General features: G+C 42.8%; 1 pseudogene; it reads left to right on the top strand.

Annotated features, from left to right (window-relative positions):
* Positions 1-13627, top strand: part of LOC140381730 (E3 ubiquitin/ISG15 ligase TRIM25-like) — a 28977-nt pseudogene extending 15350 nt beyond the window's left edge.
* Positions 13628-14367: the final 740 nt, after the last annotated feature.

Genomic DNA, 14367 nt, shown 5'->3' with positions numbered 1-14367 from the left:
TTTTATAATTATGTAATTATTTTTTTTGCACTTGAATTATGTGAACTTATTTTTTTCACATCACCATTGACATCCAATCAAGTAAAAATATTCATTGAATATTATGTAAAAAACAAATCTGTGTAAAAAATTAAATAAACTGTGATAGGGAAAAGGAGTTTAGCTCAGTAGAAGAGGCATTCGCCCTTAATACAGGAGACCCGGGTTCAAAGCTCACCCTGGCATGATAGCTTTTCCTCCTCACTTTTCTATGATCCATTTAATATTGATGAACATCCCAGGTCTGCTTGTCCATCCATAAACGTCACGGCGCGGCACTGGTTTCTACAAACCCCCAGACCCTTTCTCCTGTCGGTGGCTTTCTGGTGGAGGAACAGGGCTAATTACACAGGGATCTGCAGTTGCACCGCTGGCTCCAAACACCTCACCACATCACTGTTTCCTCTAAGCTGCTCCAAAGGTCTCTGTGCACACAAAATAAAATCCAACCTGATTTGAAAATAAACTAAACACATAAAACTATATACAATGTGATTCAGTGAGTGACAGGCAGTGGACTGGCTTGTGGCGGACTGTATTTCCAGCAGGACAAATGCAGCAGGATCTGGAGGGTTTGCATGGCCTCGTGCAGGAGCAGCCCTGTCCCGGAGAGTAGCAGCCCACGCAGAGCCAAGCGCCCGCTGCGTGTGCGTGACCGCCCGCTGTACCAGAGGCAGAGCAGGTGGAGACGAGAGGAGGAGAGCGCTGCATCAGGTGGATGTATTATCACTGGACACTTTGACCATGTGAGTAGAACAACGCTGGTGAAACTTATGAAACTGAATGTTTTGGTGTCATACTTTTCTCCCTCTGAAACGTTTCAGTGGGATTCAGTTTATATATTAAAACACAGTCCCGTGCGGGGCTCTAGCTTAGAACTGTGGAAACATGGGCCACAGATTGTCCCATTGCAGTAATATGATCTGCCCCAGATATTACACATATTTGTGACATTTAAAACACAACAGTTTGTGACATCATATTCATATTGAGTGAATATTTTTACTTGATTGGATGTTAAAAATTAAACAATAGTTATATATTGACAGTTTTATAATTTGATAAAAATATCTGATTCTTTGAACTGTCTGAAAATGATGTCCATATATATAATAATATATAATGTGACTTGATGATAGATATTTACCACAGGTACTATTCCATCAAGCAGTAAAGTAAAAAAGCACGAGCATGTGTCAAATAAACTTTAAGATACTCCTTGTACATAAACATTGTACTTTTGTTTTGTCATTTTATATAAAAGATTATAAAACAATATTTGGACAGCATTGAAAGATCAAAATGAGTCTATGGATTACATGTGACGTGACATTGATTGGTAATTTTGTTAAGCGTACTCAATATCTCCACCGAAACATTCTGATTTCAAAACGCCTTTAAAAAGATGAAAAGGACATTACCTCAACATCAAAAGCCTATTGAAAACACACCGTGAAAATTATGAAAGAATCATTCCATTCGATCGGCCATTTGTAAAAGACTTACTAATTAACAGTTGCATAAGAACATTTTATAAAGACGCGCTTGAAAACTTTGCCTGCACTGAGGAATGCATTGGATGGCAGGTCACATATTTCTGGATTATTTCAATATCTCTGGTGCTCATTCACATTCCAGCCTACACAGACATTCTCTATCAGGCGCAGCAGCACTCATGGAGGAGGCGGCCGTGGACGTGCATATGAAACAGCACAGGTAAGTAACAAATAATCTAATGCTGACTCAGGCCCCGTAAATACAAGCAGAGAATACAAGCAGAGAGCGAGGAGAGAGGGCGGGGCTCGCTGGGACTTTTACATTTAATTGGCGGGTGTTACAAGAGGCACGGGCAAAGAAACGTGTGATAGTAATAATTGTAATGTCAGCGCCGTTAATATAATGTAATAACCATGATGATAATAATATGTTGGAAATATAGAGACACTGTTTGGATAGTCGTGGTGCTTCATGTTGCAGAGGAATTCCGGAGCTGCCCTGAGGATGACTGGCATAAACACGGTGCCCATTCTGTGCAGAGTTAAAGACACATTGCCTAATTATCAAACTGCAAAAGGAGGAAGCAGTTACTGTATTCAAAGGACAAATATGATGCAAAATGTTCTCTTTTTTTTAAAGCTTTTAACCATGTTCTAGCACTGTTCCCTCGTCAACATGCCTGCAGTTGTATTTAGCTTCATTCACGCTCATTGGAGGATCATGTTTGTTAAGTCGAAAGCCTCAGAAAAACGCCCACAACAAATTCATAAATTGTCATCAGACTTTCTGAGCATTTCTGCCATCAAATTGTTTTCATAAAAACTGCATGCTTACATTGGGAGTTTTTATTTATTTATAGGAGATCTTCTACTGAAAGTGTTTTTCAGACTTCCTATAAGTGATCTGTTCTTATCTCTGTTCTGTATCTACCTCTGTATCTTCCTGCGTTGCACCAATGAAATTTCCCCATGTGGGACAATAAAGGAATATCTTATCTTATCTTAGCATGTCGGTGGAAAGCTAGCTTTGTGTGTATTTCCCCATGGTAACTCCCTCTGTTACCAGTAGATGGAGCACTGGCACAAATCCTGATGAGGGAACGGCAGAAGGATGTATGCTTGTAGTAGATATTTTTTTAAGTTCTAAAACATGAGATGTCAAAATAAGGACACTCAAGAGCATGTGGTAAGGACAAGAATGATGCATAACATGTGTCATTTAATTCTAATCCTACGACACATTCATGGCACTCACAAACCCAAAGACACACAGCTAGTTATCACATTATTTTCTGTGCTGTGAAGGGAAGCAGACATTGGCGGGTTGATAAAATACTTTATTATCAGACGCAAGCATCAGTGTGCAGCAGTCTGCTATTGTTACAAAGAACTGCTTTTAAAACATTCTCTAAGGGAAAAACAAGAACAGAAGAAACTAATTTACAAGAATAAAGTTTTGTACCAACTGTACTTTTCAGACTTTAAGCCGCGACTTTTTTTTCCCACGCTTTGAACCCTGCGGTCATACAATGGCGGGTCTATTTTTATTGATTTTTAATGGTTAACGGCCACCGGGGGGCACTCTAGCAGGGAGCGCAAGTGTTTGACACACTGTAGAAGAAGACGTCAGTGGACAGTGGAAGTACTGTCCGGGGGACGCGTCGTGTTCTTTGTTTATTTAAGCTTCAAAACGCTGTGTGTTTTATCACGATCAGACTCAAATTCACTGAGAAATGTGTCTAATGAGGAAGTGAATCTAGACGCGGCAAAGACACACGTGGAGCGCGGACATGCGATATACAGAGGTCTGCAGTTTAGAACCTGCCACAGGTTTATCACAGGTTGGTTGGTGCGGCTTTTTATTCAGGCGCGCTGTACGGCCCGTTTCCTTATCATTAGTTTACTCTAAGTTGGATTTTGATTTAGACACATGTAGTGTTCTAAAATATCACTTAGCCACTTTTTAGAAATAAAAACATACAATTGAAAAGCTGCAGCTTGTTATGGCGACATGTCTCTATGAAGAGGCGGGGCTTATCAGGTTTGAACAGGAAATCAATGGATCTGCTTTTATTTCTAAGCCATTTTAGGTCAATATTTAGTTTAAAATGAACTAAATGTAAAATGATGATTGACTTAGGTCATAGTTCAAGTGTCTCTTGTCATAAATTTATTTTCAATATATATAAAGTTTGCCAGCAGTTATGCAACCCTGGAATAACCATTTATGTAAGACATATTCACAAAAGCTAAATATGAGTATGTCCCTTAAATTAGTATAAGGAGGTGGACAGAATTCTGAGACATGAATCTTAAAATATCAGCTAATGTGATTTGCTGTCACCTCAGGCTGATGTCTGAAATGAATTGCACATGGCGCAGGTTCGGGAGGAAAGCTACACCGCCCCGGGCCGCCATTGCCCTTCAAACCGCAAAGTCGCATACGCTCTCCGTGTTCTGAGATCGGCGAGGTGCAAAGTGCTGCCACGAGCTCTCCACTTGCGCCTGTGCTCCCCCGACTGAGCCCCCAATAGAACTCTTCTCAAAAGGTCATGTCCCAGGATCCCGACATACGGAGCGAAAAGGGATGTGTTAAATAGAGATAAGACTTTGTCATAGATTTGTGTAGTTGTCACTTTGAGCGCTAAAAACTCAGAGCAAAGTTATATTGTTGTAGAGTGCATATGACAGGTCTGATTCCACTAAAGTCCAGTGCTCACTAAAGTCCAGTGCACACTAAAGTCCAGTGCACACTATAGTCCAGTACGCAATAAAGTCCAGTGCACACTATAGTCCAGTACGCAATACAGTCCAGTGCACACTAAAGTCCAGTACACATTATAGTCCAGTGCACACTATAGTCCAGTACACACTAAAGTCCAGTGCACACTATAGTCCAGAGCACACTAAAGTCCAGTGCACACTATAGTCCAGTGCACACTATAGTCCAGTACGCAATAAAGTCCAGTGCACACTAAAGTCCAGTACACACTATAGTCCAGTGCACACTATAGTCCAGTACACACTAAAGTCCAGTGCACACTATAGTCCAGAGCACACTAAAGTCCAGTGCACACTATAGTCCAGTGCACACTATAGTCCAGTACACACTAAAGTCCAGTGCACACTATAGTCCAGAGCACACTAAAGTCCAGTGCACACTATAGTCCAGTACGCAATAAAGTCCAGTGCACACTATAGTCCAGTACGCAATAAAGTCCAGTGCACACTAAAGTCCAGTACACATTATAGTCCAGTGCACACTATAGTCCAGTACACACTAAAGTCCAGTACACACTATAGTCCAGTGCACACTATAGTCCAGTACGCAATAAAGTCCAGTGCACACTAAAGTCCAGTACACACTATAGTCCAGTGCACACTATAGTCCAGTACACACTAAAGTCCAGTGCACACTATAGTCCAGAGCACACTAAAGTCCAGTGCACACTATAGTCCAGTGCACACTATAGTCCAGTACGCAATAAAGTCCAGTGCACACTATAGTCCAGTACGCAATAAAGTCCAGTGCACACTAAAGTCCAGTACACACTATAGTCCAGTGCACACTATAGTCCAGTACACACTAAAGTCCAGTGCACACTATAGTCCAGAGCACACTAAAGTCCAGTGCACACTATAGTCCAGTGCACACTAAAGTCCAGTGCACACTATAGTCCAGCACGCAATAAAGTCCAGTGCACACTAAAGTCCAGAGCACACTAAAGTCCAGTGCACACTAAAGTCCAGAGCACACTAAAGTCCAGTGCACACTAAAGTCCAGTGCACACTAAAGTCCAGTGCACACTATAGTCCAGTACGCAATAAAGTCCAGTGCACACTAAAGTCCAGTGCACACTAAAGTCCAGAGCACACTAAAGTCCAATGCACACTATAATCCAGTACGCAATAAAGTCCAGTGCATACTAAAGTCCAGTGCATACTAAAGTCCAGTGCACATTGAAGTCCAGTGCACACTATTGTCCAGTGCACACTAATATCCAGTGCACACTAAAGTCCAGAACACACTTAAGTCCAGAGCACACTAAAGTCCAGTGCACACTATAGTCCAGTGCACACTAATGTCCAGTGCACACTATAGTCCAGTACGCAATAAAGTCCAGTGCATACTAAAGTCCAGTACACACTATAGTCCAGTGCACACTAATGTCCAGTGCACACTAAAGTCCAGTGTACACTATAGTCCAGTGCACACTAATGTCCAGTGCACACTATAGTCCAGTACGCAATAAAGTCCAGTGCATACTAAAGTCCAGTACACACTATAGTCCAGTGCACACTAATGTCCAGTGCACACTAATGTCCAGTGCACACTAAAGTCCAATGCACACTATAGTCCAGTGCACACTAATATCCAGTGCACACTAAAGTCCAGAGCACACTATAGTCCAGTGCATACTATAGTCCAGTACACACTATAGTCCAGTGCACACTATAGTCCAGTACGTAATAAAGTCCAGTGCACACTAAAGTCCAGTGCATACTATAGTCCAGTGCACACTATAGTCCAGTACGCAATAAAGTCCAGTGCACACTATAGTCCAGTACACACTATAGTCCAGTACACACTATAGTCTAGTGCACACTATAGTCCAGTACACACTATAGTCTAGTGCACACTATAGTCCAGTACACACTATAGTCTAGTGCACACTCTAGTCCAGTACACACTATAGTCCAGTGCACACTATAGTCCAGTACACACTATAGTCCAGTGCACACTATAGTCCAGAGCACACAATAGTCCAGTGCACACTATAGTCCAGTACGCAATAAAGTCCAGTGCATACTAAAGTCCAGTACACACTATAGTCCAGTGCACACTAATGTCCAGTGCACACTAAAGTCCAGTGCACACAATAGTCCAGTGCACACTAATATCCAGTGCACACTAAAGTCCAGAGCACACTTAAGTCCAGTGCACACTATAGTCCAGTGCACACTATAGTCCAGTGCACACTTAAGTCCAGAGCACACTAATGTACAGAGCACACTAAAGTCCAGTGCACATTAAACTCCAGTGCACACTAAAGCCCAGTGCACACTAAAGTCCAGTGCACACTAAAGTCCAGTGCACACTAAAGTCCAGTGCACACTATAGTCCAGTGCACACTAAAGTCCAGTGCACACTATAGTCCAGTACACACTAAAGTCCAGTACACACTATAGTCCAGTACACACTATAGTCCAGTACACACTATAGTCTAGTGCACACTATAGTCCAGTACACACTATAGTCTAGTGCACACTATAGTCCAGTGCACACTATAGTCCAGTACATACTAAAGTCCAGTACACACTATAGTCCAGTACACACTATAGTCCAGTACACACTATAGTCTAGTGCACACTATAGTCCAGTACACACTATAGTCTAGTGCACACTATAGTCCAGTGCACACTATAGTCCAGTACACACTATAGTCCAGTGCACACTATAGTCCAGTACATACTAAAGTCCAGTACACACTATAGTCCAGTACACACTATATTCTAGTGCACACTATAGTCCAGTACACACTATAGTCCAGTGCACACTATAGTCCAGTACATACTAAAGTCCAGTGCACATTCGCCCGTCGCTCATAGTAATCCAGATGAAGTTGTGGGGTTTGAGTCTGCGTTTGATATGGAGAGCGTCATTGGCCCTTGAAGGACGCAGTTCAGTCTCAGCAGGACAAGTTATGAGTGTGTAATCCAGTTTTCATTTGACAGAAAACGACAACACACATAATGGAGGAAAGCTGGAGACACTGCCATACAACAGCAGTAGTAGTAGTAGTAGTAGTAGTAGTAGTAGTAGTAGTAGTAGTAGTAGTAGTAGTAGTAGTAGTAGTAGTAGTATCAAACATTAAACAAAACAGAAGAACTCCTCTAGTTTGATTATTTTACTTCCTGAAGCAAAAGAAAATTGTATTTTGTCAACTGGCCAAAGGTTTAAAAGGTGAATCCCAGAAGCTTCTGTATACTGTATGTTTATACGTTTTATTTGATAGACCCAGATTTGCCCACTGCCCAAAAGATGGAATAATATCAACCTAAACATAAACCTCTGTAAGAGCAGTCAGAGAATCACTTTTCACATGAAATGACCACAGCTCGATCAAAGAACAAATATGTGCCCAAATGTCAAAAGAGATGCTCTGGTATTGTTTTCAGCTTGTCATAAGAGGGATCAATAAAGTTCTTATCTATGTTTAACTTCAATTGTTGGTGTGGAGCCTGGGAGCTGATTCCAATGAAATATAGCTCTATAAAGCACAGCTGACCTTTCAGAATTTGGCTCAGGGCAAGGACGTTTAAAATCACCACCTCGTGCCCATCTAGTCTGATATCTATGACTGGTTCCAACCAAAAAATACTTTTCAGCAAAAAATATCCACTGTTCCGATGATCCGTAGATGAATTGTGTTGCTGACTGTGAGCCATGAGAGGTGTGAATCCGTCAGAGTCGTCCTGGTCTTATATCTAATCATGGCGTAATGTGTGACAAGGAGAGCAAAGAATAGCACAATTCACATGAGCAACATTACATTTAAATATCAAATTAAAGAATAGCTGACCTCGCACCGCTTCTGCAAAACTCGGCTTTAAAATCCTCGTTTGACACATAATCCAAAGAGGAAGAACAAGGGATGTGTAAACAAGGATGACACAAATCCGGCAACGCGACGGGACCAAGACAAACCAAAACTGCCTGCGTCACAAGCTATCGAGGCTAACGAGGCTAACATGACGGGATCCCGCAGATAAAGATTCTCATAACGTCTTCAGATCGGAAGGGGGAGAGAATATGACGAATCATCAATTATTGCTCAAGATGTCTGAAATAAGACGCGAAATGCAGCGGGATATGGAGTCTCTTGGAGCCGAGGTGATCGCTGCCATGGGCCGGATCGGCTGCAGTAGCCGCTGCGCTGAAAGCAGGAGGAGTAACCGGAGCACGCATGGACGAAGTCGAGCAGCGTGTTTCAGACATTACGGATGATCTGCAGATGGAGTCGCTGTGGACCAGAGTGACAACGCTGGAGTCGGAGAACAATATTATGAAAAATAAGATCTTGGATTTGGAGTCCAGATCACGTAGACCCAACCTAAGACTAGTGGGAGTCTCGGATTTGAAGAAGGAGAGGACACTGTGGGTTTTCTGGAGAAGATGATACCTGAGATCATCTCGGGCTCTGGAGTTGAGGTCCCTTCCATCACAATCGAAAGAGCACATCAAGGCAAACCAAGACCAGCCGCTGATAAACTATGACGCCTGATCATGAGGTTTCTTAATGATAGTGTGAAGGAACGTGTCTTAAAGTCTGCAAGGGTTAAAGGAACACCAGGAGAAGCAGAGGTGCTCCTCAGAACACCAGGAGAAGCAGCGGTGCTCCTCAGAACACCAGGAGAAGCAGCGGTGCTCCTCAGAACACCAGGAGAAGCAGAGGTGCTCCTCAGAACACCAGGAGAAGCAGCGGTGCTCCTCAGAACACCAGGAGAAGCAGCGGTGCTCCTCAGAACACCAGGAGAAGCAGAGGTGCTCCTCAGAACACCAGGAGAAGCAGCGGTGCTCCTCAGAACACCAGGAGAAGCAGAGGTGCTCCTCAGAACACCAGGAGAGGCAGAGGTGCTCCTCAGAACACCAGGAGAAGCAGAGGTGCTCCTCAGAACACCAGGAGAAGGAGAGGTGCTCCTCAGAAAACCAGGAGAAGCAGAGGTGCTCCTCAGAACACCAGGAGAGGCAGAGGTGCTCCTCAGAACACCAGGAGAGGCAGAGGTGCTCCTCGGAACACCAGGAGAAGCAGAGGTGCTCCTCGGAACACCAGGAGAGGCAGAGGTGCTCCTCAGAACACCAGGAGAGGCAGAGGTGCTCCTCGGAACACCAGGAGAAGCAGAGGTGCTCCTCGGAACACCAGGAGAAGCAGACGTGCTCCTCAGGAAGATGCAAAACACAGAGAACTGAAGAGTACGAGCGATGGAGCCTCCAGCGTGGGGCATGTGAGTTAGGATTGTGGTCACATGGTGATACATTTCTGTTAATTTAAAGAGACTGATGACATGATTTATCTGTTTTTAACATCAGACACTACGCTCCATGCTGGCTGTCTGCTTTTGTACATAAACTCTGGGAGCCTATCCCAGTGACCTTGGGCCTTAGGCGGGGTACTCCCTGGACAGGGGCTGGATCGTCGCAGAATATGATAAACTGATTTGTGAACATGTTAAATGTTACAGTTGCAGAACTAACAGAACTAACCCCCCACTGTTGCATTGAGGAGTGAAGCCGTTATGATAATAATAATACTCATAGAAATACATAATAACGGCTTGAATTTACTTTGTACTGTTTTGTTTTGACAATCTTGAAGCTTCACTAAGTGCCATGGCCAAGGCCATTTTTCATTCACTAACCACACTCTAGAGGGATACAAATAATAGCTGCCAGCTTCAAAGTTGTTTGGTGCAATTTGAGTTCAGAAATAATCAGAAAGAGTTGGTAAGAGGCATGGATGAGGAGAAAAGAATAGGACTTGAATCTGTATTTCTATAAAAGTAGTTTTTCATTATGTAATCTCTTCACGTAGAAAAATGGCCAAAATGGCACTGATTCAGGACATACAAATCTGAAAAATGGAGAGTCATGTTTAGAATTCTTGTTTCATCTAGGTGGCATATTCGATTAAAAAATAAAAAAAAATCTTATCTTATCAAAGTAAACTAGAGCTTAGATGTTGTTTTAAAACTTTATAAATCATATAGATATCAACAAATCTTTCTGTACAATTTGTCAAAATGTTGTTAAATACACATTTGGAAAGTTGTGTGTCTTTGGTACTTCAAGCACTGATCTTGAGAAACCAGACTTTGATTTTACAATGTCCCATATGATTTTGATGCATGTCGATTGAATAAACAATAAACCATATTTAGGTGCAGATTGGACCTTTTTTGGAAGTTGTTTGTTTCCAGATGAAAGCATACCTAAAAACTAGAAACATACTTTGCTTTTGTGCTTAAACACCTAGATACCACCTAATGATGTCACAAGGTATAACCAAGTGAGCTTTGGAGAGGTTTTGATTCTCAAACAACATACTACAAGTTTTGAAAAGTAAATTTAGCCTTGTATCGCACCTTAAAATGTGTCTGACTGTCGCAGAAATACCCGACACATTTTCACCAGTGGAATACGTGGATTATTCTGAGCAGGTTACTTTGGTTCCATCGTAAAGGTCTCGTGCGAAACGTAAAGCTGCTGCACCACAGGGAGCCATTATTATCCATGTCCAAGCCTCAAATTAATTTTACACATTAATTATAGGCTTATAAATAGCACAATAGTTGCGGTTTAAGCGGATAGAGTGGGGAGACTGCCTCGGCTCTCCCGGCCCCGTGTCGGCGCGCTGGCAGGGAACACGGGGCCTGGCAGGCGGCTGTGCACCATATGGTAAAGAAAACACCCGGCTTCTTCTGCATTCACAAACCCACTTCACACACTCCACATGGAAATACTGCACCTGTTTCAAGGGAGTTTGGAAACGCGTGCACAAAGATGAACACCTGTTTTCTGGTTGTACAAGATAGTGTGAAATTCAGAGTGATTATTACTATAAATTGTAATTTCTATATGCCAAGTAAAGAAAATAACTTTTAGTACTGTTCGATTCAATCTCTATCCATCTCAATATCTGAGTAAACTAGACAGGATGTGGTCGTATGAAGAAGAAGTTATTCTCTAACAATTACAGACTTAATACAAATTGTTCAGCGTAAACTATCCCTCACCCACGACGTTCCACCAGGCGCTCGGCTCCGAACACTTTCCCTCACGCTCTTAAAACAAAGAATATATATGAATATTCATGAAGGTTCAGTGTCTCGGGAGCAGGCTCTCGCAGTACTTTTCCACAGAGATGATCTTTCTCTGTACATTCCTAATATGGTCATGTTGTGGTCAGGAAACAAGTGGTATTACTTCATCCGAGACGGAGAGAACAAGTTGGCCTTAAGTTCATGAGAAAGGAGCAAGACAGAGCTAGAATCTATTTGCAGTTTGCGTGTGAAGCCAGTATTACAATATTAAAGGATTATTGATGACAACAGAACTGACTTGAAACACGTTCAGAATTTGGACAGAATCAAGACTAAAGGCCGCTGTACAGTCCAGTGTCAATCTCCCTCACGGCCTGAAGCATTCGACCTTCTGCAGAGCTAATCAGAGGTCCAGGTGCATTGTGGGAATTCAAGCGGTCTCTGTGTGATGTATCTGTTTACAGGGATGATAAACTATCACATTAGGCCAATTATTAGCAGTTCCACGATGTTTTTAATCATTTTTCCACATAGTCCGTGTGGATCAGTCAATCAGCGCTCGGGGTCTGCGGCCCCGCAACGCAAAAGCGACTTTTGGAGCACGAACACGGCACAGCAAGAGCCCCGGGGTTTCTGATTGGCTGCCATGTGTGTCGGGGAAGTGAAAATTTGAGGAACTTTAGTTTTTGGGGGTTTTACTGTGTGAGTTTCATTTATTTCTCAAAATGTTGGAACACAGGGCTCTATATGATCATTGAGACTACTAAATAATCCAGAGCTACTGCAAAAAATAATAATAATAAAGAGATACGTAATAAAGAGAACAGGACAGTATTGAAATGGGTTATTCACGTTCTAGAATTGGATGATGTCATAATCTCAGATGGAGAGAAAAGGCCTTATGTAACTCTAGATTTAGCATTTTCGAAAATAATATCTTAAATAGAAATAATAAAACATTGAACCTTTTTTCGATTGGCTCCACAAACATGCCATATTAATCTTATAGCTTGAAGTTCTTTTAACTGAGAACAATCATGTCATTGGAGTGGGATAATGACACATTGTGACAGGAAAGACCTTGAAAGTTGTGCTGGTGGTTTTCGTTTCATGTGGATAAACCCAGTAATTACAGAGATTATTGTGATGTCACATGATCGCACCCTTTTACTTGAGCCATATATTAGCGTACACACTATTTCCAAAGTATAACACACTCATGGGCACCCACAGCAAGTGCTTGCGCTGCTAAACGTTGTAGCCTCATGGCACAATAACACTTTCCCTCTGTAACGGCACAAACGCAATCGTTTCCTGTCAAATTGAATTTTTGTGTTAGTTATTACTCCCACAAACGGCTGTAAAATTACCGTTTGTGATGCTGTAGTCCAGCAGCCGTTGTCTTAAAGAGATAATTTACTTCTTAAGTGTTAAGTGCCTGAACAAATAAATTCACAATTGCATTCAGAATTACGCCACTGGTAATTCACGGCCATTTTAATATCTAACGAGTCTATAACACACTCACTAAGCACATTCCAAATCTACAGCTTTGTAATCAGCTTCAACGTGTAAAAAACTAAATATATTTTATCTAGCAACTAACTCTTTTTATCTTCTTTTATCTTTTTTGTTCTCACTGTGTCTAAAGGTTTCTTGGCACGTTTAGTGTTTTGTAACTTTTGTAGATTTGTTTTTCAGCCGGTTGATTTTACTCTTTTGCCAAATAAATTAATAAAACAGGACTAAAACAGGACAAAAGCAGGACAAAAGTATACAATATAATACTTGCAGCATTATTTTTTTTATTGTTATGTATATTAATCACAGACAAATATTTTATGACGTACAGCAACATCTGGACATTTGTTTGCAGTTCAAATGGATGCGGACCACTACTTGCTAACATGCTAGCAGCAGGAGATACAAACCAGCGCCTTTTAGCAGCGTTTCCCCTGCACTAACCGTCCCAACATGTTCTGCTGCTGTAGCTAAACATGGGGCGGAGCATTACATCACCGCATTGGGCCCGCCTTTTTTTACTCTGGCGCGCCGTTTGGATGCGACAAAGCACGTGATGGCCGAAGATGACTTTGCAAATATGGAGCGGCTCGACATTGTGCGCCCCACTGCACATGGTTGCTAAGTCCGACGAGGGTGGCGACCAGGCGGGGAGTTTTGGGGGCACGTTAAACTTTTAAAACGGCTTTATTCCGCGGGCTGCCCATCATATGCACCCCATGTACGAAGCACATTAAGGCGTCTGAAGGAGCTGAGACTGCACTTGCTGAAGCCGCCTCGTTGGCCCATCCCGACCCTCGCACTGAGCACTTAAGCATCGGATTATGCAGTAGGAGTGGTTTGTGAGCAGCGGGTCCACGGAGGCTGGCGACCCCTGGCCTTCTTCAGTCAGACGCCAGGCCTAAGGCTTTCCTGGTGGAGACGGGGACTTGTAAAGAGTGGGTTTCGGCGGATCGTTTGAAACCGGTCCATATGCTTAAAGTGCAGTTGGCTCTTCTTTCCCGCCGTGGCCGTCCCGCTGCCTCCGTCATTACCGGGGATCGTTTGCCCGTCTCGCCCGTTGTCATCAGGCACAGCGGTAGAGGGAGGAATATGAAGGTACCTAAGCGTTACTGTTCGGGGGGGACCTGTGTGACTAACCTGCATCGTTTATGTCTTACAGGCCGGAGGTTGAACTGTTGCTGCTGTTACACATTCAGTCTGTTGGAAGTGAATAAAGCAGAGGCTGAAGCGTTCCTCCCGCCTCTTTTTACAAACTTCCGCACACTTTTCTTTGCTGAAATTGGCCTTGCATCACAAACTTGGTGGCACTGAGAGATGTCGCTTATTGGCCAGTTTTAGTGGAAATAAAGACAGTTGTGTTTTTGCAGCGAGAGCAGAGGGAAGCGCTGTGTGCATACGAAAGCCGTCTGTGTTTTTCGCTCTTCTAGTCGTAGCATATGGTTGATTCATCAACTTGCCTGGCTTTTTCATATTCTGGAGCTGGGTA

This window comes from Eucyclogobius newberryi, unplaced genomic scaffold (assembly GCF_026437365.1).
Source record: "Eucyclogobius newberryi isolate DKJ021-1_F unplaced genomic scaffold, fEucNew1.0.hap1 SCAF_5, whole genome shotgun sequence".
NCBI classification, from domain to species: Eukaryota; Metazoa; Chordata; class Actinopteri; order Gobiiformes; family Gobiidae; genus Eucyclogobius; species Eucyclogobius newberryi.
This window is presented reverse-complemented; position numbering and strand designations above follow the sequence as displayed.